The sequence below is a fragment of the Oryx dammah genome, unplaced genomic scaffold, assembly GCF_014754425.2.
Source record: "Oryx dammah isolate SB20612 unplaced genomic scaffold, SCBI_Odam_1.1 HiC_scaffold_6, whole genome shotgun sequence".
In the NCBI taxonomy this organism is placed as follows: domain Eukaryota; kingdom Metazoa; phylum Chordata; class Mammalia; order Artiodactyla; family Bovidae; genus Oryx; species Oryx dammah.
The window spans coordinates 40,511,793-40,534,926 of record NW_024070190.1 but is presented as its reverse complement, the minus strand read 5'-3'; the positions used below and the strand labels follow the sequence as shown (position 1 = coordinate 40,534,926).

The window sequence follows — 23,134 nt, the reverse complement described above, 5'->3', positions numbered from 1 at the left end:
GACATTTAGGTTTTTTCCATGCCTTGGCTATTGTGAATAGTGCTGCTATGAACATAAGGGTGCATGTATCCTTTTCAATTATAGTTTTGTCTGAGTATATGCCCAGGAGTGGGATTGCTGGATCATATGATAGTTCTAGTTTTAGTTTTCTGGGTAACTGAAGGTTTGTAACTTCTGAGACTAGATCCATAAAAGATGTTTGAGTTCCTGTCTCATTGTCTCTTAGATCACTGTATCTGGGAGAAGCCTGTAACAGCGTCATGTGAACACTTTAGTAGCCTTGTAGAGAGGCCCCGATGGTAAGAAGTTAAGTCTCTTGCCTACAGCTAGCACTTACTTGCCATTTTGAACCATCTTGCAATTGAATCCTCCAACCCCAGTCAAGGTTTCACATGACTGGTACCCTAGACAACATCTAACTCTAACCTCATGAGAAATCCTGAGCCAGAACCATCTCAACAAGCCACTTCCAAAATTTCTGACCCACAGAAACAGTGAGATAATAAATGTTTGTTGTTATTTTCAGCCACTAAGTTTTGGGATAATTTAATACAGAGCAAAAGATAACTAAAACAATAATTGATTCTCTCCTGGGAGAAATGCACACTCCACATTTATTTGAACTATAATAATTAAAGAAGGGGTGACAAATTTATTTGTTTCCTTGATGAAACTGTTCCTATAGATAAAATCACTTTAATGTATGGTGACTCAGTTCCACTTGGAGCCTGAAGGCAAAACCGAAAACAACTTGCATATTGTAACAACTGTAATTCTTAACATGTCAAATACTTAATAATACTACCTTTTTAGGTACTTAGCTACTAAGAGATGAACAGAGTGGATTACTCATACAGAAAAATCTTCCTCAAAAGATGCTGGAGGAAAAAAAATAACAATATAGTCACCAGGTTTTCTGATCCCAAAGTAGAAAATATAGTTGGTTTTTATGAAAACAAGGAACTAGTGAAACCAAGATAGTCTTAGAAAATTCGAGAGATATGATCTCACTACTGAGCCTGCACTGGATGCTTAAATTGTGCTAAAGACTGAACTTAAACCATGGAATTAGACAGCTACTATTTAAAGATTTATTCACAATATTTTGATTTGTCTGTGAGAAGAATAGCAGCTTTGAAAAGACCTTGTACCATCCTGAGAAGGCTAATTGATTTTAAAAAGTAATACTGACTAGGGAAAATCCTGTTAGATAATGAAGAAAATAAGTGAGTCATATGCACTTAGAAAATCAAGGTATAGTATTTCTTCTCAGAGTCAAGATTTTGATAAACCAGAAGACCTGAATATTAAGTCTCAATAACTATATTTTCTTGTTTCTTTTTGACAGATAATAGAATATAAACTTGAATCTATCTAGCAAGTCCCCCACAATTTACTCTTTATGTAGAGATATTACAGGTTTTTAGCTTATATGTACGTGTGTATATGTACATATGAGCCTGAATGCTCATTCACTTGGTCCGTGTTCTAGTCTTTGTGACCACATGGACTGTAGCCCGCCAGGCTCCTCTGTCCATGGAACTTTCCAGGCAAGAATACTGGAGTGGGTTGCCACTTCCCACTCCAGGGACCTTCCCAACCCTGGCACTGAACTTGTGTCTCTCTCATCTCCTTCATTGGCAGGTGGATTCTTTACCACTGTGGCACCTGGGAAACCCCATATATATACATACATATATGTGGTGTGTATTTCCATAACTGGAATATTTCTATACACACTGCATCTAGAATAAGATTCCAAGCTCTGGACCTGCCACAGTGCCTACCACTCACAACTGTTTTATGCAAGCCTGCCTTTCTCATTTACTTTATTGACCTCAACTCTGTAGACATTGGAGTTTAAGACTCCTAGTTAAACCCTTCACTAAGATACCTTTTTCCTCTAAATTAGATGAATCTGTATGCCTTCAGTGATAAAATCCCATGAGTTAAGTTTCCAAAGATACTATCAAGGAACCAGAATCACAATTGTTTCTCCCAAGTTTCCCTAAAGCCTTTGGGACAGTGAATGCATATGAGGTACACAACACTTGGAAAGAGGGGGATCAGGGCTTCCGGAAAAGCGTGACAGCCTTCACTCCGATCTTCGTTCCTTATCACTGCAAGGTCCAAGTGTTCTCGGGATTTAAAACAGAATGATGGAGTGGCACATCATTAGACCACAGTGTTCAAGGCTAATTCTGTGAGCCTCTGCATTAACAGGGTGATATTGTGTTTGGCTTTATTCTATTAATATTTATAGAGTACTCATTGCCATAGCAACTAAGTGCTTTCCACAGAGAACTGATCAAATTATTAAGAAGAGGTGAACAGGAGAGGCGAGGACCGCTGCAGGAGTTGAAAAGAAGCTTCTGATCTCCCTCTAAAGAACGCTTTTTCTGTGACCTACCTGAGAAAGTGAGTGTTCATAGAGAATGGGTTCCATGCGTTCCCTCTCAGAATCCCAGAAACGTCCAGTCTTGATCTCCTGCAAACCTGCCACGTGACGTGTTGGGCTCATCTCTGGCAAAAACGACAAAACAGAGGTAGTTCATTTTCAACCCTATCCTGCCTCTCTGTGCCCCTTTTCCCCTGACAGGGATGCAGTAAAGCATAGTGTTTCAGAGCCAGGCTTTGAAATTGAATTGTTTGTTTGGTTTTGACTTTTTTAACCTATTCATTTATTTCTGTCTGCGCTGAGTCTTCCTTGGTGTACAGGCTTTTCGTTGCTGCACTCGGGCTTTCCCTAGCTGGGGTGAGCAGGGGCTGCTCTCTAGTTGTTGTGTGTGGGCATTGCAGTGGCTTCTTCTGCTGCAGCACAGGCTCCAGGGCGTGTGCGCTTCAGTAGCGGCAGCACGTGCGTTCGTTCAGTAGTTGCAGTGCACAGGCTTAGTTGCCCTTTGGCATGCAGGATCTTTCTGGACCAGGGATCAAACCGAACCCATGTCCCCTGCGTCGGCAGATAGATTCCTGACCACCGGGGAAGTCCCAAATTGTCTAAGCTTGAATTCCAGCCTTTCCACTCACTAACAAGGTCTCCTTTGGCAAGTTATTTAATGGTTCTGCCCTTTGGTTTTCTCATCTATAAAATGGGGATAGAAAGAAAAACTTCATAGGGTTACAATGGGAATCAAAGAAACTAGTAAATATTAAGCACACTAAAGAGTTCCTGGTACATAGTAAATGCTCAATAAATGTTAGCTTAATTTCAACATATCCTCATCTTTTATTCCCAGTCACCAGAGTGCCCATGCTGTCCTGCTCTTCCTGGTTTTCAGCGACTGAACAAAAGTTTTTTCTAAGATGAGATTCCTCTCAGACGTTACATAGCGGAGTGGAGGAGGAAAGTCGCCCCTGTTTGGCCAGATCAATTGGGCAGATCAGAAATGCTTAGACTTCTGCCACTGAAGACTGATGTCTCTCTGTGAAGCAATTCCTTTATGAGTTTGTTCTCCTGCTGGATTTAACGTTCATGATGGAAAGGAGCATGCTTCAGTCATTTGCCTCCAAATACAGAGCCACATCCCCCCTCACATCCTATTCATACTCTGGTATGAATGAATAATTTGCTATCCTTCTCTGAAAACATGTGCACAAGTATGCATAAAGTCATAGCAACCCTACTAGTTCAGGCTCTACAACAGGGAGTAGGGGCTAACAAACAATGATGGATGCATGCTGCTTGCTTTCAGGAAAGTTAGATCCAGCAGGAGAAAATACTAGTACAGGACATGTTTTAGCCAAAAAGTAATGAGTGTCCACAGTGAAATTTGAGGCACTGATTCAGGAGGAATGTAGTGGGGTCTTTGTGACCACATGATGGAAAAGTCCACCAAGCCTAGCAGACGTAAGCCCAGCCCCAGTGTGAAGTCAGATGGCATTCCTCTCCTTGGAGGTTTTCCTGCCTGGTGAGGCGTGGCAGCGCTGATCAATGCTACTGACTCATCTTTACACAATCACAGAGAGACTATCTCAAAGTCGGAAGCATCAACACCCAAACCCAAGAGTTAAGATTTCAGATAAGCACCCTTGAAACTTGGAAGAGGTCATTGTAGGATAAATAAAGGGACACATTCCTTTACACTGTGGGTAGTAAATGTATTGCCCCATCTGCAACTTGTTACTGCAAGAGCCTATATAAACCATAAAATTAGGTTCAAGAAGGTTGAGATAAATGCATAAATGAAGAGTTACAAAGAAACTCTTGAAGTGCAGGAGGTTTCAGTTCCATAAGAATCTACTAAGGATCTACTTCTATGTACTAACCACTACTTTGGACACACACCTGATTTTCTGAAGGTCCCACTCTCTTTCATCAAATGATCCTTGGTGTCAGTCCTGAAGCAGGGGTCTGGAGTGAAAACAGCTTGGTAACCATGGGAAATTTCCTATATCCTAATACTCTTTATTAGCACCATTTGCTTACCAGGTCTTAATCAATACAAGTCCCCTTTCTCCCTAATTCACACCTTGGATAATTGCTCACAAAGGACAATGATTCAACTCCAGAAGAACAATTAGAAATTCCAGTCTGAGCACTAGAAAAAACAAAGCGAAACCACATCTGCTCAAGTTTTCAACAGTTTGCTTTTCCGAAGTTGAAATACTCTGGCTAATTAAAGTTCTGGGCTCCTTAGTACCCTTTTGCCTCAACTCGTTGACAAATGCACCCAAGTACTAGTGGATCATGGCTTGGTCTCTTAAGGTCAGTGTTTCTTGAACTGTATCATACATCAGAAATACCTGGAGGGCTTGTTATAATAGATTGCCAGCTCCCATCTCTCAGTTTCTGCTTCAGTAGGTTTGTGTTAGGGCTCTAAAACTGCATTTCTAATGATTCCTAAGTGATGCCAGCACTGCTGGTCAAGGGACCACACTTTGGGAACCACCACTCCAGTTCATGATGTCCAGTCAAAAGCAATCTTCACCTGAGACAGATCACACTCAAGCTGTCATCAGCCTCATACATACAAGGGTGGAGAAAGTCTCCAAGAGGGGGTAGATGGGGGAAGAGGATTAGAAGGTCAGGAGGGAACACAGAGGCTTGTGTACAGTACTTTGCTGTTTTCCCAGAGGAGGAATCTGGGCTGCTCCTTGAACTTACCCCTGCCCCTCACACACCTGGCTACTCTTGACCCATTTTCTTCAAGAACCCATCCTCCACCACAGGACTCTCAGCTACCACCTCCCAGACTGGCAGCTCAGCATGGCTGTCACTCTTGTCTAGTTCCCTGTCAGGCAACATCTGCTCCCAGTTCTCAGAACCAGCCTGTCAAGAAGTGAGTGGCTGAGGCTGTGAATTGCAAATCGCCCCAGTACCGGCCCAAGTTCCATGCCCAAGAGGCAGCTGTATCCTGGAGGAGGGGCCCTCCCCATTTTATACACACAGACAAAGAAACCCCTTCCCCACTTCACACACACACACACACACACACACACGCACACACACATATACCATGCGCACCAGCAGGCCACTGTTTACTCCACCTACACAGAAATCCTTCCGATATTGCTCCTGGGCTCCAAAAACCAAGCTCAGCCTCAGACCAAGAGAGCATAGATTGAAGGGAAATTTTCAGTCACCAGCAAAATGTGGCAAAGGGGAGGGAGGGTGCAAAAAAGATCATTTGTTACCCAAAGTAAGTAAGTATTTGGTTCTAGAATCTCAATATATTTAGTCTCCTCTACCCAGACATGTCAGTTGAGAGAAACTCCACTTTAGGAGAGGATGAAAACAAAGAATAAATCCATAAAGCAGAATCTGGAATCTCTGAATAATTTGCCCACAGGAGTAAGAATGAAATGAGTAATTCTCTCTGAGTCCACTTATCCTTCTACTCACACTGATCAGCTAAGAAGTGAACAAAAAAAAGTTCACACACACTCAGACTCTTTTTCACTCTCCACTGAAGGACTTATTCCTCTGGTTCTGGAAACCCTGCCTGCTCACTGGGAAATCACATAATAATAATTATGTGATTGCATAATAATTAGAAAATGCATATTAATTGGTGGGGAGGTTGGTCGGGCTGGAAGCAGGTTGAAGGACACTCCACCTTCCTCCCCACCTCCCTGGGTCTCTTACTTCCCTCCACCAGTCAAAAGTGTGCTGACTTCCTCACTGCTTGCATTTTGCCACCACAAAAAAGACACCCCTGCTTTCTACAGAGCCCAAGTCTCTTTGGAAAATTTTGTAGCATGTCCATTCTTTTCAACACTTTTTTTTTTAATGGAAGCAGTCATCTTTAAACCATACAACTGAAATTTTTGTTGGCAGAGATATTTTTTCCTAAATAAATAACATAAAAGTGTAATACTGCACCAAGTTAAATACCAACATTATCCATCTTGTGGCTGTCAAAAACATTAAATATATTACTTCAGTGAGAAGTGATTGCTGATACACCATTAGATAGCTCATCTTCCACAGAGTTATTTTTAGGCATTTAAGTTGGCATGAACGTGCATCTTAATGCCTTAAATGTAAAATTATAATAATGGTAAGACTGTAAGCAAGTTGTGATTCTAAAGGTGCTTTAGCTGAAAACAGTGTCTCAGGGGACACTTTTAAAAGACCCACCCAAATGTTCTTTGTGCAATTAAGTTTATTTCCCAGGTTTATAAAATTCAATTGCATTTCTGCAAAGGAAAAAGAATTCACTGGCTTCCCTTCCTTGTGACAAAACCCCAGCAGCAAGTCATTATCTCTTCTGACTAATCAGAGAGAAACCACCTGCAGGAATACTCCCCTTTCTGTTGACTCCCAGCAGAAGCTTCCACATGATGATTAATCACTGAATAAACGGCGGAATTGACAACAGCATAATGACAAAGAGAAAGCAGAGACGGGGCCTGAACGGTGGGTGCATGTGGTCCAGCCCCAGTGGGTGGAAGGGCCGAAGAAGATGGATGACCCTGTAAGCGCTTGACACTTGAGTATCTTGTCTTTTACAAGGGGGTCACTTCTGCCAAATTCAACAAATAAGGCAGCAGGCGTCAAGTGGACATGCTTCCTATGACTGTCGGAAGCAAGGAGGAACACCTCAAAAATTAAACTAAGGAGCTTAAATTGACATCCTAAGCTCAGATGATAACAGAAATAATAGATACTACAAATGACAGCCTAATCCATTATTGTGGAAGGCATTTAGAAGGTTTTACTGATTACAGACTCAGATTACCCTAACCATGTCCGTACTAATTTGAAAAATGATGAATCACTGAGTTCAAACAGGGCTCAGAAGAGTCAATTATACTAAGTTGTACTAAGCAGTGATATCAAAAGCTCATATTTTCTACTCTAAGGAATAAAACATGTTATGCCTAGTAATAAACAGAAATGAAGTCTATTACCCACTCTCAGTTGACCAAATCATTAGTAATAAGAATGTTTCTCTAATTTTTCAATATTCTTTTCAGGATACATACTCCCTGCCCCCAAGGAATCCTACTAGCCAAAGTTTATTAACATGAAAAATATTTGTAGTAAATGAAATATTGGTTTGCAACCAGCTTAATGTCCTTCAGATACTGTCAGTTTTCAGGCTCTCTGTGCTCAAAAAAAAAAAAAGAACAGTTACTGGCCAGACTCATTATTTCCCAGTTATCCTCAATATCATCATCCATTTCATCAGGATAATCTTCATCTTTATCAATTTTTCTTTCTGTAAAATACAGAGAATTTAAGTTCACAAAAGAGAGTCATTTACATCTTTTCATTGGTTCTAACTTAAACAAATACCCCTGGTCAGTACCCTATTCCACCTACATGACACTCTTTGACACTTATCAATTCTGTCCTATCTCATGGACCACTTTCCATATTAATTCATAGCAACGGAAAGTATCTTGTTGTGTGGCTGTGATATCATGTATCAAGATTTCCCTGTTTGTCTAGTTAGACTTTTTTCTGCATATGTCTTGTTCTCAGCCATGTCTAGAACAAACCTTCGCGTGTTATAGATGCTCAGCAAATCTCTGTTAAGTGACTATCTTCTGATTCTTTTTTCCAGATTCAACCAATACGATACCCTTTATGTGAGATCTTTGAAATCCTTTCCAAGGAGAGTTCTCAAGCATGCAGGTTTCATTCAGACCTTAGTAAACCAGTCTCATTTAAACAGCAGAGGAATCTGGAATAGATGATTATAGATGGACTTTGAAATAGTCAGTGAACAACCCCATTTCTCACTACTTATCATATGGCTGCATTGAGAATTTATTTTTCCCATCAAAATCCAATCGTACCATCCTCCAATGGCTGGAGAGGTTAATCTCATATTCAAAATCTGACTTCAGATTCAAACTCTTTGGTCTGGTTTTCAAGTCTTTACCGAAACTCACAGCAGTGCTTGCTTAGCTAAGTTCCCCCACCACCTCCATACTTACCTGTCACACCACACACACACACACGCACACACTTACACACGACTCACCAAGTTCAGTCCTGCCTTTGCCTCCCCGCGTCGACAGGCATGATCTCCCTTTCCTCTACTCTTCACACTTTCCACTTTCTCATTCTTCTTCACTTCCCTACCCTTCTCTGGACCACTTCTAAAATATTACAGTCTTGCCTTAGATTCTTTGGGAGGCTATAGCCGGTACCGCTAGCATGAGAGAGTATGGAATTTGGGGTCATCAAGCCATTCCAAGTTCTCCATTTACTCACTACTTGACCTCAGGCAAGTTGCTTAAATTTTCAAAGACCATTCTTACATCTCTGAAATAGGGATAAAGATATATACCTTAGCGTATTATTGAAAAAAATTAAATGAAACAGTGTTTGGAAATGCCTGGCCTAAATACTGCAAAGACTATGTCATTCATTTCTGAATCCTCAGTATAAAGCCTTGAGCCTGACATATTATAGTAAATTTTATTCAATGTTGAATGAAAAGTGAGCAGACACAAAGAGGAATAAAATACATACACACAAGATTCAAAGTTTTTAATTTAATAAAATGTGACGGCTTTGTTTTATTCATCTTTTCATTTATATTTAAATCATTTTATCTTTATTCTTTTAATCCCCTATTTCTCATATCTACTCAATAGACAAGTTAAATATTAGATACCATTCATTAATGAGCACCAGAAACCAAATGTTTAAATTTTTATCCTAGTGTGGAGTTCCAGTTTTTCTTCTCTACTCCTCCCACAGCTCCAAAGGGACACCAGGGAGCAGGGAGCCAGGGAGCTCCTATATACATGACAACTATGAATTTGCTGAAGGCCAGGAAGCACAAGACTCTCCCCACTATTTCCTCTCTGCTGGGGAGATGAGAGGCTTAAAATCAAAAAGGACACAGAGGTCCCCCTGAAGGCAACTAAAGGGAATAGGTACTTAGGTCAAATATTAGGGAAAAATGCCACAGAAATTACTAAGTCATTAGACAAGTAATAAGTAGAAGAAAACTAAATATGAAATGAAGGAAAATAAAAGAATAAGACAAGGTAGGTTTAATTTGATAGATTTAAGAAATTCTCAGGAATTTTTGGGGTTTTTTTTTTTTGTGTGTGTATGTATGTTTTTGTTATTTTTTCCCCCAACAATCATATTTTTTATCCAGAGCAATCTGTTAAAGTTAATGAATAACTACAAAAAGGAATTAAATATAAGTTCTTAGAGTAAAATAGCAAAATAAGTCAGAAAAAGATACTTCTTTCTAAACACTTTTCTGGGAGAATTTCTTTGTCCCATATCTTTCTAGATTTTTCACTTTGGATTTAATCTCCAGGAACACGCAAAACATGACCACTTTATAAACAAAACCAAATTGCGCAAAATGCATCTTTTGTTCCTAAACTAAGTAAGTTCAGATTTATAAATGGTGCTTTTAGCGACTGTAACATCAGTATCTATATTCTACAGTTCTCAACTCTTTCTCTTCTCGCCTTATCTTCAAGAAAACAGGTTTCCCCCCTCACTATTATTTATCATTTTAAGTTCATATCTTGGGAGTAGGTTTGTCATGTAAAGTTTTGCACCACCTGTTAGATATCTGGATTTGGCCCTGCACATAGTATATCAGTAAAATGTATTTCATTATTCTCGAGTGTTCAGTGGAAGAGAGAATAATATTCCTCTTGACTTCTTACTATTGCATTTTACTGTCCAATGCTCCAGACAAAGCAGAGCCGTAACTCCAGGCTGCCTGCATGCAATCTAGGAGCAGTCTGGGAGTGGACTAGGCCTTCTCCCTGAGGGCCCACGCCTCCGGAATGTTCTTCCCTTCCTGATCAGACACAGGCTGATATCTATGAACTTGTCTGCTTGGTCAGGCATTTTCCTGAAGCCTGTGGGTGGACTGGGATCAGAGATTAAAGTGGTTCAAGTCTTTATTTATTATTACCACAGAGTAGTCTACCCAAGCCATCCACTTATAGGGACGGGAGATGCTCCTATAACTGCAAAGAACATCATTAGTGTTTTATTTCCTCTCCCAACTACCTGGGTATGGTTGTTATGCCAGCTTTGACCCAATCGGGGCCCAGAAAGAGTTCCCTGGCCTAGGGGATGAAATGTGAGGTCGCTCATCTCCCAGGCAAGGCTGGACACAACGAGACAGCATGGTCCAGTGACCCGAGCAACGGGCTGGAAATTCCAGACTAATTATGCCTCGTTCTGCATCAGACTTGCTGTGTGGTGCCAGGTGAAACACCTGCCTTCTCTGGACCTCTATCTGAATTTGTTTGAATCATGATGGGAATAGCTGCTATAAGATAACATGCAACTACAGCCTTTCTGAGCCTGGGTTGCTTCATTTATAAGACAGGAATGACTAGCTAGTGACTTCCTTACCTCACAGAGTCAGTGTAAGGCAAAAACATAACTAAAAATTCAAGTAATTTGTACAGTGCTGAACAACTTGGTTCTTCCTAGTGCCATTATTTAACAACAGGGCAAGTCTCAGACTCAAACCCAGATTGCTCATTCTTATTCCAGGATCCAGCATAATCTACATGGACTAAACCTCCTTTTCTTTCAGTGAACATCCAACAAATATTAGACCCAATGGACTATGGTTTCATGACACAAATGTCCCTGCAAGGGTTGGAGCAGGTTCCAATAGTGGCTAAATTGAGAAATATTTTGATGCCAGCAACCTCTTAGGAGTGTGATGGCAGCTGTTAGGTTGAAACCAAAAAAAACATGGTGTAACAATTTTATTTAAAGCAGATGTCAAAGTGAGCCACACTTCTAAATTCTCAAATGTATAGAAAGTTTTCACTTGAGGATAGAAACAGGATGGCAAGACTACTTCCCTCTGGGCTGAATCACACTTGGCCCTCCCTCATTATATCCCTAGTTAATTCTTCAGTAATTGGGGAGCTATGGTCTTTGCAAATGTCACAGTTTTACCACAGTGTATTTACTTCTGGGTGGATTAGCATGAATGTGTCGATTGTCTTGGATTGCCAATTTTGTGGGAGTGATTTGAAAGCCTGCAGAATAAACTGTTATTTAACTTGGGGAAATGGGAAGGAAAAAAATGGAAGTGCCTAATGTTTTGCTCCCTTCGGTTCATATTTGCAAAAAGTCCTCATAACCCAAAGCAGCTGGACTCCCAAGGATAATGATAACATTGGTAGTGAGAGATTTGGACCTGGCTGGAAGGTGGGGCTTGTGTAGGAGGCAAATTTTCCATGCAGATGTAAAGCATAAGAAATATTTATTTATAAAGATTGCATATGAGGATCAGAAAAATGGACTTGTTTCTGAGGAACCTTGTTCACAGTATGAGCCAAAATTATTCAGCTAACTTGGTCTCCTTGTAAAGATGGTGCCTATCAGATCCACCTGCAAACATTTGTCATTCTGTAGGGCATTTGCTTGTCACTCTTTATCTAGAAGAAACTCTTGTTTGGAGCACCAATGCAACTAGATTATTTCTAAAAATCGGTTAACTCCAAGTTGACAGAAATGACTCTCTTTTTTCTGAAATCACCTGAATTAAGGGTGGGATAATTAGTGAAACTGATATAAAGAGACTGTTGAGTTTTCACACCCAGGCCCTGCTAACTAGCATCCTGTGTGCTTCTGTCTCTGGATAAACAAGCCGAGGGCGTTACTCTTCTCCTTGGCTCACATGTATCCTTTCTGCCTTGCTCCTCTGTCCTGTTTAGTCTCTTGAACAAGTTAGTAATGATCTCTATTATGACATAATGTTCATTGGCAAGCAGAGACACACAAACACCAAAACGGTGGCCACCCCACCTTACTGCTGCATATGACTTTTGGCCATAGCCTATTGGTGAAGCCTGGATTCTGATAAATTGCCCCCCTACCCCTGCCCCCCGGAGAACAGGACATCACTGCTGGATTGGCCAGGGGGTTATGTGAGCTTGATTAAGCAGAATCTAAATTACAAGAATGACCAATGATTATTGTTGTTTGTCACCTTTTTTGTTTTTCAAGGAGAAAATAGAAAAACATGATGAAAGTGTACTATAGTAAAAGAAGTACTTTGGGGCTAAGAGACTAGAAACTTGGTCAATAGTCCCAAGGCCGCTTCTGTAAGTTCAGAGTTTGAGCATGTCACTTATCTCTGTGGGCCTCAGTTTTCCAATCTGAAAGTGAGTGGATTGAACTAGACATATAAACTTTTTCAGCTTTTAACCTCAATGATTCTGTTTTACCAATGTTCATTTCTTAGTAACTATTTTCCTTATTACTCAAGCAGTTTATGTCCACTATGTAGTTATAACAAATAAGTAAGCTGAGTTGCTTCAGTCATGCCCAAATCTTTGCAACCCTATGAACTAGCCTACCAGGCTCTTTTGTCCATGGGATTCCCCTGGCAAGAATACTGGAGTGGATTGCCATGCCCTCTTCTAGGGGATCTTCCCTACCCGGGGATCGAACCTGCATCTCTTGAGTCTCCTGCACTGGCGGGTAGGTTCTTTACCACTGTTGCCACCTGGGGAACCAATTAAAATCATCTGCTACCTTACTACTCTGAGATAACTGGATTTGCAAATATATCGTGATGAACCTATACCAAATATAGTGAAATATATTAAACATTAAAAATATATTAAAGCAAGCAGATACCGAAGTTTTTTCCCCCAAAAGTTAACACTAAGCTTCTTTCTTATTCCTGGGACATACTTGGACCCATTCTCTTTTACTTCCTCTGTCTGATGCTGCAGTCCTGGATATGAGCTCATATTGGAATGATGATGTCCCTGGCCATCAGAAAGAAAGCATAGAACTATAAAAGAGCACTCAAAGGAATCATAAAAATTATTTGGAACTACCCCTTCATTTTAAAGGGAAGATAGTTGAGTCAGAAAGAGCCTAACTTAGTTGTCACACATCATAGCATTCACTGGCTGGCAGAGGCAAGGCTAGAACAATGATCTCCTATCCACAGTTTTAAAACTCTTTGCAAAGGGAGGGAATATATGTATAATTATGGCAGATTTGAGTTGTTGTATGGTAGAAACCAACACAACATTGTAAAGCAATTTCCTTCTAATTAAAAAATAAATAAAATGCTTGCACTCCTTTATTATTCTTGTTTCAGGCTTCTTGGGTGGTGCAGCAGTAAAGAATTTACCTTCCGATGCAGGAGACACAAGAGATCCAGGTTCCATCCCTGGGTAGGAAGATCCCCTGGAGAAGAAAATGGCAACTCACTCCAGTATTCTTGCCTGGAAAATTCCGTGGACAGAGGAGCCTGGTGGGCTACAGTTCATGGGATCGCAAAGAGTCAGACACAACTGAGCACACACACTACATTATTCTTATTTCAGGTTTTATTTTTTTTTTAATTTAAACAGCAGAGTCAAAACCATTTTTTTTCCTGATTGGACTTTGTTTAATAACAAAACTTAATCTAACCAATTTTCCTAGTTAATTGAGGTCTCCCATTACCACAACCTGTCCTCATAGCTGGTCACAGACAGGCTGCAAGAACTGCCTGGAAGGGCAGGAATGTGTCATGATGAGAATTGTGTTTAGTAGAAAAAACAGTACTGAGCCCATATCCCTACTACCCCTCCCAGTAATATGAGACAAGCAGTAGAATCTTAATTTTCCTTTAACTTGTTGAGTTTTCCTTGGGCTAAATGAAGGGACCATCCCTACACATGCCTTAAAAAAAAACAATGTCAGATACTTAATAAATATTTGTTTACTGATGGTGCTTGCTCCAATCAAAGGCAGTGGCTTTCCTGGTGTTCCTGTTATACGATGAGATGGGGAAATAACACCCACCCACGCCTATCTCACGGAGAAGCTAAGGGAGTAAAAGAGACAATGGAGATCAGATCCTTGGAAGAAAAGTACTGTGTTTATTCAGATCTTGTTTCTATTAACCATCCAGCCGAAGCACTTGGTCCCTGGGAGGCTACTTCTCCAGCAATGAGTCTATAGGGCTAATTTTCAGTCTACAAATGGCCCCATTCCCCAGATCATTCCACCTAACCTTGAAAACTCTTCATTCACAATTCTCCACCCAGTCTGCTTCCCTAGACCATACCTGGTCCTGGCCAAAGTCAGTTGACAGACCTCAAGTCCAGCTGTCTTTCCTTTCTCTCTTCCCCACACCCCCCCCCCCCCTTTCCTCTCTCTGTTGTTGTTCTCTCAATCCCAGCTCATGGAAAGGATATAGTACTTTTCTAAAGACAAGGTGGGAGAGACATTTCCTTGTTTTGAATAAAACCTTCTAGATGATTTTGATATGCCCACCACCTCTTAATTTCTGGATGAATCTCTGATTCTGGTTCAGCTACAGAAACCATGATCCAGAGAATGAAGATGGTATGTTCAGGGTTTCATCACTGGTTAGAGGAAGCAGAGGGGTGATCTCTTTCTGATTTTAACTTTTGATGATCCTTTTTTTCCCTAGGCTCCTGTGTTGTCAATCATGACATTTCATTTTATTTCAGAGTATATATCTTGTTACCTCCCTACACAATCAAGCAAAGTGATTTTTATATTCATTACTATTGACTAATTTTTGGCTGAGTCTTCATTCCTGCACGAGGTCTTTCTCTAGTTTAGCAAGCAGGAGCTACTCTCAAGTTGCGATGCTCGGGGTTCTCATTGCAGTGCCTTCTTTCATTGCAGAGCACTGGCTCTAGGGTGCATGGGCTTTTGTAGTAGTGGCACATAGGCTCACTAGTTGTGGTTCCTGGGCTCCAGAGCACAGGCTCAGTAGTTGTGCGCACTGACTTAACTGCTCCGCAGCTTGTGGGATCTTCCCAGACCAGAGATCAAACCCATGTCTCCTGCACTGGCAGGCTGATTCTTAACCACTGGACTACCAGGCAAGTCCTATAGTAGATTCTGAATAAATACATGAAGGAATTAATTAATCCCAAACTCATTTTTTTTCTTGCTAGTCTTTATTCAGTTTTTAGTACTTATCTAGACAAGAGTCTCTTTCAGTTCAGTTCAGTTCAGTCGCTCAGTCGTGTTCGACTCTTTGTGACCCCATGAATCGCAGCACGCCAGGCTTCCCTGTCCATCACCAACTCCTGGAGTTCACTCAGACTCGTCCATCGAGTCAGTGATGCCATCCAGCCATCTCATCCTCTGTCGTCCCCTTCTCCTCCTGCCCCCAATCCCTCCCAGCATCAGAGTCTTTTCCAATGAGTCAACTCTTCTCATGAGGTGGCCAAAGTACTGGAGTTTCAGCTTTAGCATCATTCCTTCCAAAGAAATCCAGGGCTGATCTCCTTCAGAATGGACTGGTAGCGGGTATCAAATGTAAGCACACATCAGAATCACTTGGGGGGTTTGTTAAACAGATTGCAGGGCCCCACGCTCAGTTGGTTTTTGTTTTTTTGTTTTGTTTTTTAAACAGGACAGATATAGCCTGATAACTTATATTTCTAACAAGTTGCCAGGTGATGCTAATGCTGCTGGCCCAAGAACTGCACTTTGAGGACCACTGATCTATCTTATTCAAGGACTGCCTTCTCTAAAAAGATTGGTTTTCAGCTACTTAAGTATTCCATGCATACTTTCCACTACGCTTGAGCATATTCCTAATCAGTGGTCTGATTTGCTTATCAAGGATTTCCCTGGTGACCCAATGGTTAAGGCTCCATGCTTCCAATGCAGGGTTCGATTCCTGGTCAGGGAACTAAGTTCTCACATGCTGCAGGGCACCGCTAAAAAATATTTTTTAAGTTGATTTGCTTATCAATTTTATTAAGTAACACCATCAGTGGTAATCTGAAATACTATTAAATACATGTATATACACACTTATATTAATCTTTCTGTCAAAAATTTAGTCTGGAATTTTTTTTTCTTTTCTGTTATTATCTTTTCCTATACATATAAATGATGTTCATTATCAGTGGCCCATGTCTTCATCCTCACCTAAAAGAAATTAGTACTAGCACAGTATTTTGACCATTACTTGTAATAATATTTTGGGGCTTCCCAAGCGGCTCAGGGAGTAAAGAATCTGCCTGCAATGAGGAGCCCTGGGTTCAATCTCTGGATCAGGAAGATCCCCTGGAGAAGGGAATGGCTACCCATTCCAGTATTCTTACCTGGAGAATTGCATGGACAGAGGAGCATGGGGGGCTACAGTCCATGGGGTTGCAAAGAGTTGGACATGACTGAGTGACTAACACTTTAATAGTATTTGTTATAGATGATCATCAAGTTTAGAACTGGAATAGGATACAGAGTCAAGCACCAATCCACTTAATAGCTGAAAATACTGAAACCCATGAAGTGAGTTTTCCCAGATTTAACAGTTACATTGTAACACAGCCAAGACAAGACTCTAGCTCTCCTTTCTTTTTTTTTAAGCCTACCAAGATGTCTCTTTGACATTGTGTATCAAGCTATAATTGTGTGCAAGGCTAAACTGCCTAATTCTGTACTTTTTTTCATGCCTCTATCAATGGAAGTCTTCCAATAGTTAATAATAATTCCTCCAGTGATCTAGATTTTTTACAAATAAGCTTGCAAAAAAAATATTCTCTATTTCCAGGAATATCTCATTGTTCTCAGGTATCGTGCTAAGTACTTTGGATGAAATACTCCATTTAATCCTAGAATGAATTCTAGGGTTATGTACAATGCCAGTTTTTTGACGTAAAAATTCATATTCAGATGTAAAAAGACACAAGAGGTTCCTTGCCCATACTACTGGGATTAGAACTTATTACTGCCATTTTCTCTATCTTTACTAGGCAATGAACTTTGTAAGGACAAAGACTATATGTGTTTAATTACTATTTCCAACCCAGTGCAGAGATCATAGAAAGAATTCAGTAAATATTTGTTGAGTGAATGAATAGATGAAAATCTCTTTTACTATTTTTGGCCTTACCTGCTGCTTCTGCACTTCTTGTTCTACCATGGGGTACATTTAATAATAAAAAATTACAGGGACTTCACTGGCAGTCCAGTGGTTATGACTCTGTGCTTCTACTGCAGGGGGCCCAGGTTCAGTCCCTGGTCAGGGAACTAAGATCATACATTCTGAGTGGAGTGGCAGAGTAAATAAATAAAAGCTCTCAGTTATCCTGGAATGATGTATTCAAGCTTGAAGGATGTATTTCCTTGTACAGCAAAATCTACAGTTTATTATTACGGCCTTGAAATGTGTACACTACCAATTTTTTCCCAACTGTTTTAGCAAAATTGGGCTCCCATGGAAGCCCTTGCTTGCAAAGGGATTTTTAGTTATTCACAATTAATAGTCTCAATGGTAAAAGTGACTCACCATCTCATCATTCCCATTGAACAGAGGGAAACACATAATCAAGTCACAGCCAAGGTCAAAGTCAGATGAATGGAGGAGTCATGACGGAACCAGTGACCCTGGCCCTGAGTCTAGTTAGTTGTGCCTCCGGCTCCTGGTTTCTTCCAAGATTTCTACACAGTTCCAACCTCTCCCCACTTGCCAGATGTTTACTGCGTCTTTCAAGTGGAAGCAAGTCCTTTCAATTAGGCTCACCAGGGGAAACCCACTGTACTCTTCTGAAAGAGGAACGGCAGAACCAGTTCGTCTAAAATAAGAACTGACGTGATTCTTTGTCTGAATTCTGAAGCTGTTCGGACAGCATTTTCTTGTTGGCTAAGGTCCACCAGTAATGAACTGGAATATAAAAACAAAGACTGTTCTCATGTCATTTCCCAACCAAAGAGGGCTAAGCCCTGGGTGAATATTGTAGTGCCGGCATATTTATCTGAGTCTTGAGCTTGACTTTTTCCTACCTAAATATTCCATCAAATTCCCACCAGGATGTGCTCACACAAAAACTGTGTTTCCATGTCTCTAAAAGAGTCCCAGAAAACAAACCAATTTCTACAGTCATTTAACAATTTCATCCCTGCTATCTCCAGGTTTTGTTTTCTCTTGAGGGAATAAGGGAGCAACTGAAAATAAAATCAATGAAAACTTCACTTTAAGTTAAATTTAAATGCTATGACTTGTCTTTATTCCCAATTTCATAATCTAATTTCATGCCTATACTAGCATTTTAAGGGTGCCACATGTGTGTAGTTCCTTTGAAATTTTCATAATCTCATTAATTAAAGAACTGCAGAACATAAAAGGTGAGAGAAATAAGGTCACACAAGAACAAGAGCATAGCTCAAGACTTGGATATTTAATTAGATTCACTATTAAGCTGTTCCTTCTGGAGTGATCAGGTACTGTGGATCTAGTCTAAGAAGTAACTAATAAAAGTTCCTTGCAGCAGTCTTTCCAAGTTTTCCCAAGCCCTTCAGAATTTGAGACAGCAAACCTCAAACCCCAAAATATGTCTCTGGAGAGATTTCCAGGTTAAAGTGGGAACCACAAATAATTAGAGCAAGCTGAATTGTGGACAGTAGCTGCTCTGGCAAATTTACCACAAGGGCATTCCTTGGCATCCTTAGTGAGCTGGCTCCCAGGCAAGAGGAAGAGTCTCCACTCCCATATCAGTGCCTTGCTTGCCTCCTGCCTGTACTTTCTTCCCCAGCTCTCACCTACAAAATAGGGAAAGTGAAACAAAGAAAGTGAAGTCACTCAGTCATGCCTGACTCTTTGCGACCCCATGGATAGTAGCCTGCACCAAGCTCCTCTGTCCATGGGATTTTCAAGGCAAGAGTACTGGAATGGGTTGCCATTTTCTTCTCCAGGGAATCTTCCCAACCCAGGGATCAAACCCAGGTCTCTCACATTGTAGACAGACACTTTATACTGCCTGAGCCACCAGGGAAGGCACAAAATAGGGAAGATCTCCAAAACTCTAGCCCTGACTGCTTCAAACTGGTTAAGGAATCACAATCCAATCAAACGTATATTTCAATGGGGAAGAGGATTTCAGCTAATATTCTACACTCTGTGCTTCTCTAATTCAGCTGGATTTTTTTTTCTCCTTTGCTGCTTATGTCAAAGACAGAGCTTAAGTTAGAACAAGGCTTCAAAATTCAGTTATTTGCAGGAGAGAGGCATATAACATAAGATCTAAAGCAGAGAGGGTATAAGAAGCACACATCCCACCTAGCCTAGATTTAGTATTATTTTTTACTGTGCTGGGTCTTTGTTGCTGCACACGGGCTTTCCCTACTGGCCAGCAGGGGCTGCTTTCAAGTTGTAGTGTGCAGGCTTCTCATTGTGGCAGCCTCTCTAGTTGTGAAGAACAGGCTCTAGAGCCCGTGGGCTTCAGAGTTGCAGCTCTCGGGCTCCAGAAGACAGGTTCAGTAGTTGCGGTGCACAGGTTTGTTGGCCCGGGGCATGTGGGATCTTCCCGGTCCGTGTCCCCTGCATTGGCAGGCAGCTTCTTAACCACTGGACCACCAGGAAAGTCCTGTATTCTTTAAAAGAAAACATGGATATAAGGAATAGATTTTATTTTTTAACTTTACTATCTGAAAATAACATTCCAAGAAACATGGTAAATGGCAACTGATATTAGGCCTCAGAGTTGGCAGTAGAGAATCATGGGCAAAATAGGAAGACAATAAGCCCGTATGAAAGTGTTAGCCATTGCACACCTCCAGCAACTTGCTGACGTGCTGCATTTCGGGGCGCAGGGTTGCCAAACTGAGGTTTCAGGAGAAACCAGATATCTGGACTTTTCCCAAGTTGGCGACTTAGTCTGGATTTTTTTGTTGTTGTTTGTTTTACTTTTCTTAAGAAGCCCTGTTCCAGGTAATACCATGTGGTCCAAAAAACCCAAACAAACAACAAAACAAAAAAACCTGTGTACACCCTGTGTGTTCAGGTTCTGAGATCACAGTGAGGTTGGCCCCATAGTTTTTACTATCTGTATCTCTCTATATCACCCACTCAGCCCTCATCCTTTGTGCACAGCCCTCACTTTTGACTAAATCTAAATTCAGTACACCACTTTGGGATCAGCAAAGATAGCATTTGCTTACTTCTGCTTCCTAAATGAGGTTAATGGTGAATAGGACACACATTTTGAGATTTTTCTTTCAATTGTAGCAACTAGTGTGCCTTTATCTATGTGCAATCTCTGCTGTGAGTAGCACTTTGTATTAAAAGAAAATCTGTTTTTGTGAGGAGTCACATCCATGGACATGAAGTGTAACAGTGCCAATTGGCCCACATTGAGTTGAACCCCAGATACTCAGGAACAAGTTAATTAAACAATGAGAGCAAAAAATATGTCATAGCAGTAATACTGAAACTGTTAAAAGCAGAGGATCATTCAGATGTGGAAATAGCCCTAACCATAAGCTCACTTCAATCCATTCATTTTACACCAGAAAGAACTGAGACCCAGAGAGATTCAATATTTAAGGGTGGCCAGAGACCTAGCTACCTGGTCAAGAAACTGGATCTAGGACCCGAGTCTCCAGTTTCCACATTCAATGTGTCTTTTGTTACTATCCATTAGCAATTCGAACAAGACTATATGTGCCTGGAAATTTTATTCACCAAGTTGAAAATGAGCAAAATAGTAGCGTACCTTTTGTGAGTCACACTCATAGACTTGGGGATCTACTTTTGGATGCATGTCACATAGCTCTTTAGCTCCAGAGGGGGTAGAATGATCATATTATTTCATTTTTAATTTCTTTTTAGTTAGCAGTAAATCAAGGTTTCCTATTCAACCACCTTGCTACTCTTCCTGTGATTAGCAGGTTCCACTGTTCTACACAGAAGAGCAGTGTACAAATGAACTCAGCACATTATGACTCAGCTCTGAATATGTTTTTTTTCCCCTGAAATTACTCAGTCAGAAGATGACAGTACCTCACTCTCAGAAATACACAATTAAATATTTTCTACAGGCAGACTGGAAGTGGAAGGTTGGAGTGGTCCCTTGAAGCCATTGTTTCTAGCCCTCGAGATTCCAGGGTAGATGTGGCCCCAAGTATCTCAGCTTATGAAAAGAGGTTCTACCCCAAGATTCCTATAGCATGAAAGCATAGCATTATAGGAAAAGCAGTGGGCCCCAGCAGTAAAGAGTACTGGCAGTAGGTATGTCTACTCTGGAATTCAGTTTTCTCATCCTTAAAGTGACAGGATTGAACAAGATGATTCCACAAGTCTCCAAGTTTCAACATATGCTGCTTTTAGCACAGCAAGTAGACTTATTTGAGGTTTTCTGATGGAAACACATCCACACAACACACACATAATTGGTGCTTTTAGGGCTGCCATATTGTACAGTGTCATTTGCTTCCGTGGTCAAGCATATAGCCCAACCTGATATAAAATATCTGAATTTTTGTTGCGTTTCTGCTTCTACTGCTGAATATTTAAATTTTTTTATATTATCTTTATATGCCAGATATGTGTTTATAAACTTTCTAGAGTTTCTGCCTTCATAATTTGGCAATTTGTTAAACACACACACAAAAATGAAGATTTTTGTTTAAGCCTTAATCTTTTAAGAGACACAGAAGCAAAAGGGGAGGAAATACTTGCAATTTGTTGACTTTTGTCTCAAGAGGGAAACCTTTTTCATTTTTTAAAAATCTTTGATTTTTTTTTTTTCAAAACTAACATCATAGGAAGGAGAGGAAATCGTAGCAGAGACACTAAAAAGTCCATACACTGCATTTCCACCCATCCTTTCAACATTTCTACATCTTGTGGTGCTTCTTTAACAATTAGTTGAAGATTGATGCTTTTCAAGATAATGAACCATGGAACTACCTTAGAGACATACAGTTCCTTTTCAGCTTCTTCTCTGCATGGGCCAGGATATTGGAGAAAATCAGCAGATTTCTGAGTGTTAATGTTCAACCAGGTACAGTAATGGGTATAAAGCACAGAAGGCAAGACAGATTCTTTTGACAGATCCACCACTCCAGTCTATTGAAGTTGGCATGTACTAGCCTTGTACCTTGCCTTGTCTAATTAGCTGCTGAGCTGGGCCCTGGCTCCTCACTCCTGATGGAAACTTAGTGGGAAAACTCCTGTCACCAGGCATGATGAAGTGGTGCTTGATTGTGCTACAAGATGTCCTGTGGCTGCAGTCCAGACGGTTTTGACTAATCATCAACTTTGCAGATTCCAACATCAGGGCTTGTCTACCAGGGCAGGAGCTTTGCAAAGTCAGCCTGAATGATCTGTAGCTGCAGAAAGAGCATAAGGAATTGCTTTGTTTTATATATTTTTAAAGGACTGACTGAAATAGGCAGCACCATGAGTGTACCTGAGAAACTGGGGGTCCACTTCCATGTAAAGACTCCCCACAGCTTAATAAGAGGGGAGCAGCACCAGCGTTTGCCATCTGCTAATCAGACTGGTTTCAAATAGGAAAAGGCGTATGTCAAGGCTGTATATTGTCACCCTGCTTATTTAACTTCTATGCAAAGTACATCATGAGAAATGCTGGGCTGGAGGAAGCACAAGCTGGAATCAAGATGGCCGGGAGAAATATCAATAGCCTCAGATATGCCGATGACACCACCCTTCTGGCAGAAAGTGAAGAGGAACTAAAAAGCCTCTTGATGAAAGTGAAAGAGGAGAGTGAAAAGGTTGGCTTAAAGTTCAACATTCAGAAAACAAAGATCATGGCATCTGGTCCCATCACTTCATGGGAAATAGATGGGGAAACAGTGGAAACAGTGACAGACTTTATTTTTGGGGGCTCCAAAATCACTGCAGATGGTGACTGCAGCCATGAAATTAAAAGATGCTTACTCCTTGGAAGGAAAATTATGACCAACCTAGATAGCATATTG

The 23,134-nt window shown here is 40.7% G+C and overlaps 1 pseudogene; it reads right to left on the bottom strand.

Moving 5' to 3' along the window:
* LOC120865342 overlaps positions 1 to 23,134 on the bottom strand; it is an 82,095-nt pseudogene that overhangs the window by 26,901 nt on the left and 32,060 nt on the right.